The following is a 5,742-nucleotide window of genomic DNA, read 5'->3' on the forward strand; positions in this document are numbered from 1 at the left end:
TTTATTCAAGTTTTATTTTAATATTAAAAAATGCCAAAAAAAATGTATTTGTTTCTTGACTTCTAATCTTCATTTTACTTATGTTTTATATTATTTGACCTTGATCTTCTCTATCTTTGGTCATAGCTTGTTGATTATCTCATTCCATTTCATTTAATGCACTTTAATTCTTCTTCTTCTTCTTCTCCTTCTTTTTCTTTTTTGATCAATGAGTTAAAGATTGGTGGTTAGCATTGTTTATGGAAGTTTAATCTTCCTTGATTCAAATCTAATTCATCTTGATCATGGATCAAGTGAATGACTTTGCATTAAGGATAGATTGCTTTCTAAATCATGCAAAGAACCTAAATCAATACAAGATCATTTCTCGTCTTCTTTTTTGGCATGGCAAGTTGTTGGAGTTTGATTCACTAATCAAGACCTCTAACTTGTGTTGTTGTCTACATTATTATTGACCGGCCTCAGATAGTTGTGACTTCTACATAAGTCCAATTACGATTGCTTAACATAGCGCTAAATTTGCCTTATGGCACACTAACTACTAACATTAACCATTAACCATTAACATTTAATTCTTGCTCTTTACATTTATGCAATTTACTATTCTTGTACATATTATTCATTTGCTTTTCCCCCTTTGCTCATTTGAGCACATGTTTATGTTAATGCAATTTGCCTTTTGCTCAATTGAGCACATAATTGTGTATATATCATTGTGCTTGTGTTTTGTTTTGATTGTTGTGGACCAAATGCAAAGAAATGGACAAATGAACTTAGTTTCTAGGACATTCCCTATGCAAATTGGAGTAAAAGGACCCTAATGTTGAAGATGGATTAGAAGGACCAAACCTCTAAACTCACTCTTATCCATTCTTGATTTGCTTCATAAGACTCTTTGATGTGTATGTGCTTTTGTGCTAGGGGATCCTATGAGAGCTCAAATTGAAGAACCATTGCCATGTCCATCCAAAAGTGAAATATACAAGAGACATTGGGGATCTTCTAGAAGTTTGGTTGATTATGTTGATTACTTGAGCTTACGTTTATTTTGCTTGCATATTCCAAAGGATGGGAGCTACTTGGATCATCAATATGATCTCAAGAGAGAAATTCCATTTGTGGTTTTGTTTCTTATCCCTCATCTCTTGTATGATTAGGACTTTAGTCATTCTTCTTCTTCCCTCCAATCTAACCCAAGCCAAAACTTTTGTGCAAACATTTAACACTTCTTTTCAAATGTTAGAAACCTAAGCCATGCTTTTGATTTTCAAACTTTCTTTTCATAACACTTATTTTGAATTGAAATTCTAAGTCAACTTTGACCATATTTTGTACATACTTTTCATTGGTAAATATAACCCATTCAAATACTTTTTATGGTTTCAATGACCACTCTCTTAATCAAAAAAATTTATAACCTTTAGCTATTAGGTTTGAGTTATCCTTGAGGAAGATATAATACTCACTTATATCCTTAGTGATGGACAATGAGTCTTCCATGCTTATTATAGGGTTAACCCCTCACTAGCATGTTGAAGTTATCCTCACATGGTGGATTTATGGTTTTAGGTTGAGTTTTCTCTCTTGGATAACAAAAGACCTTAAGGCTTTTGGACCAATCAATTCACCAACTCATTTTGAGATTTTTACCCCGAACTACGAGGTTTTGATCCTAATCTTTTTAAGATGGTACGTAGGCAATGGGTTTATCCATCCAAACACAAAATGTAAATAACTTGTATATTCTCTTCTCATCTCTTCAATCATGTTTGCACAAACAAATTTTCACAAAATACCAACCTTACAATAAATGTGAAAAGGGCTCCCTAGGAGTACCTAGGATGTTTGGGTGCTTAAAACCTTCCCATTGCATAACCAACCCCCTTACCCCGATCTCTGACATTTTTACTAGTTTTTGATTCGATAAAATTTTTAGGTTTTTGTTCGCTTTTTAACCATTCCTTTGGATAAATAGAAGTGCGGTGGCGACTCGACTTGTATGGTTTACCTTGGATTTAGTCAATGTAACGAATACCCCGCTACAAGCATCAATCTCAGATTTCTTCAAATGAAGAGCTTCAGCTATGACATGAGATCTCAGGATCTCCTCCAATCCACTGAAAGGTACCTTGCTAGATACGGATATACCCAAGAGATGAGCATATTCCTCCAACGTGGGCACAAGCTGATAATCTAGAAAAGTGAAACACTGGTAAAAGGGGTCATAGAACTGAACCAAAACACTCAGAAGTTCTTCAACCACATCGGTAGATAACATAGACAAGAGTTTCCCGTGACGTTGCTTGAAGTCCAAAGGATCTAGTACAAAGGATGACAACTTCCTTAGGTCTTTCAAATCAGGACATCTGAAACTATACTTCTTGGTGTTCCTTCGTCCACAATCCATGGTCTGAAAATATTTGCAAATAAGACCTTAGTTTCCTTGAAATTTATTTTCTGTGATGAATGTTATGATGCGCATGTATGCATGAATGCTACAATCACAAACAAGGGACCACACACAAGGCAAACAAAAACAAAGGTTAAAGGATGGATCAAGTCATCATAAAGATCAATCATCCATTTGGGTGGATTATAGTTTTCACCTTATTGTCGTACCCCAAAATTTGCCATACCTTTTTCATTTTTACCCGACTAACAACTTCATCGGGAAGCACTCATTTCATCTACATCTCATTATTTCATTTTTCATTTGAAAAGTTAGGTCAATGGCTCTTTGATGATGATCTTGAATGTGGAAAATGGAAAGTAAAGAAGCAATTGACTTCTGGTCAACAGGGACGACACTGCTAACCAGACGGTTGACCACTGCCATAGACATTCCTAAACCTATTCATCCTCCTTTTGTAATTCATCACATCATGTTCAAAAAAGGATGTACCATATGCACGACATATTCACCAAGCACGCATTTTGCATTTTGCATTTTACATAACATGTATTATATGCCAACTTGCATTTTCGACACAGTTTAAGTTTCTAAGTGATTCACTAAGTCACTTTTCACTTCATGGGTAAATTCTCTAAGCATTTATTGGAAATCATTTCCATACATACACTTTGAGCTAAAAAACCCTCTTTTTATTCACAGCCTTTCAATTCATGTGCATAAGGTTCAAAAGTCACTAAATATTATTTTTACAATTATATGACTTCACTTTACATCACTTTATGTCATTACAAACATATTACAAAGGAATAAAAATGATTCCAAGCTCTTCAATAGTCTTCATTCATACTCCATTCTTGACCATGCTTGTTCATGCTCCATTACCATGCACCATGTTTCAAAGAAAACAATAAAAATAAGTTAGGAATTAAAATTCAGCACTTACAAAACAAAAATTCAGCATCATGAGCATCAAAATACACATGAAAAGTCATCTTAAATTCATATCATTCATCTCTAAAATTCAACACATGAACACATACTTACATCATATGCAAAACCATCCAAAAAAGTCAAATTCAATACTAATTCAATAAAAATTCTGCATGTAATGCATATACCATGAATAAATTCCGTATTATGTGTCACTTTCATTTCATTTCTATACAACAAGTAAAAACTCATAAATCATGGGCATTAAAAAGAAAAATTCAGCATGCATGTAATACATCATTTCATCCATGAACATCAATCCAAATGCATATATAATTCATTCATGCATACCATGTAAATGGTCAAGAATGTATTCAAGTGGTGCCATATAAATTCATCTAATTTCCTTCATATTCACTAAAAATTCAGCATATGCACATGCATGTGAATTCACATACATCCATGCCTTAACCACCCTAACTACCTTAAACTTCCACAAACTAACTTCTAACTACTTTGGGCAATTGTCCAAAGTGCCCAAAACAACCCCAACAATTTTCTAACTGATTTTCAACCTCTAGTCATCCCTCACCTAGTCTATATAAACATTAATCATTCACTCACTAGGCTTCTTCTTCACTTTTTGATTACACTCATTCTTCATTTTCTCTCAAGTTTTAACTCTCCGTTCTTCATTTTTCAACCTTCCCTCACTAGAGCTCAAATTCATAGTTGTTGAAGCTTCTCATTGAAGCTTCAATCAACTTGAGCATAAACCTTCACCACTCTTCACATAATAGTTTTTCATGATTCAAGCACCCAAAAAAATCAACAACAAAAAGAAAACAAATGGGTGAAAAGAAAGGAGGTGAAGAAGAAATGAAGAGGAATTTAACTGGAGGAGTTAACAAGCGAACGTAAAGAATTGTTTACCGTATCGAATTTGCGCCGCCATTGAAGAACCATCGGAGGGTCTCCGATCGGTAAGCCTCAAACTCTATTTATCACTCCATGAATGCTTGCTTATGTCTTATATACCTACTTGCTTGTTTGAGTTATCTTTGCATGCTTGTTTATATATTTGTCGTGCTTTTCATCTTGAGTTGACGACTACCGTGAAAATCTAAGTCTTTCCATGAACACAAATCATAGAAAATTCAGCACCAAAACTTAACCTCCTCCATCATTAATTTCATCCTTCATCGAAAATACACCATGAACCACAAAGAAACCGCAAAAAATTCGTTACTACATCAAAACCTCATTAAAATCCTATTAAAAATCATAAACCTTAGAGGAAGTGATTCATAATCTAAAACAGTGAGAAATAAAATATGTAACGTAGCAAAAACAAGTCAAAAAGAGAAGGAACTTGGTTGAATGATTTCATCGAACTTGGTGTGCGAGTTACAAAACCGCAATTCCGTAACCGAAACAAAGGAATTCCGAAAGAAAATCAGAAACAAAACCATAAGTATCGAATATGTAATAGGAACTCAACCGAAGCGTCAACTTCAAACCAATTGTATTTCTGAACCGGGACACAATCCAAAATCTGAGTTGAATACAATTCAAACATGAGTAATTCTTAAACTCACCAACCTGAACCGGAACCAAAACGTAGAGCATGAACCGAAACATTGGCTGAATCGGAAAAATTGAAACTTGAATCTAAGCGTGAGCTTGAGAATTTTGATGTTGTTATTACATGAAAAATGGAATCATCGAGTGGGTTGTTGTTGTTGTCGCGTGAGGGAGATGAGAAGGAAAGAATTGTGTTTGAGAGTTTACAAGACGCGCGTTTGGAAAGAAAGCGATTGTTCAGAGAAAAAACACGTTCATGTTAGACCAATGTATTCTCTCTTTTCATTTCTATTGTTCTTTTCTTTTTTTAAGTTAAATTAGCCACAATGTCTTCAATGTATCACATATTGTCACATGCTGCATTATTCTTTCCCACCTATGTTTCACATACTACACGTTATTCCTCTTTTCCTTCTAATGTTTATTGTTTTTTCATTTCATTTAACTTAAGCATGCCACGTGTCATATCATGGTTGGTGAATGGATTAATGAAAGGAAATAATCTTGCTACATTTTCACGTTAATATGATACTACCCCTTTCTCTCACTCTCTTTTTCTTTCTCATATATTTTATTTTTTAGTGTCACATTTAGGTTGGTAATTAGATTAAGGGATAGAAATCATTATATACATACTACCATTTTTTTTTCATAAATGTTTTTTTTTTTTACTAATATTCATTTTTCTAACTTTTAGAATATTAGTTATTAATTTAATAATTTAACCACATGACACTAGTTGATTGATAATTGGATTAAGTTTTAAAAAAATAATTTTATGTTTTTGTTTGACTCATTTTATCCTTTTATTTATA

At 33.6% G+C, this 5,742-nt stretch overlaps 1 long non-coding RNA gene across 1 annotated transcript; it reads right to left on the reverse strand.

Annotated features, from left to right (window-relative positions):
• Window positions 1-3,028: 3,028 nt before the first annotated feature.
• On the reverse strand, window positions 3,029-5,239 carry LOC127132435 (uncharacterized). The gene is made up of 2 exons (XR_007806716.1): window positions 4,946-5,239; window positions 3,029-4,540 (listed from the first exon to the last, which is right to left on the reverse strand). It is a non-coding gene; the product is annotated as an uncharacterized LOC127132435 (long non-coding RNA).
• Window positions 5,240-5,742: the final 503 nt, after the last annotated feature.

Source organism: Lathyrus oleraceus, chromosome 3 (genome assembly GCF_024323335.1).
Source record: "Lathyrus oleraceus cultivar Zhongwan6 chromosome 3, CAAS_Psat_ZW6_1.0, whole genome shotgun sequence".
In the NCBI taxonomy this organism is placed as follows: domain Eukaryota; kingdom Viridiplantae; phylum Streptophyta; class Magnoliopsida; order Fabales; family Fabaceae; genus Lathyrus; species Lathyrus oleraceus.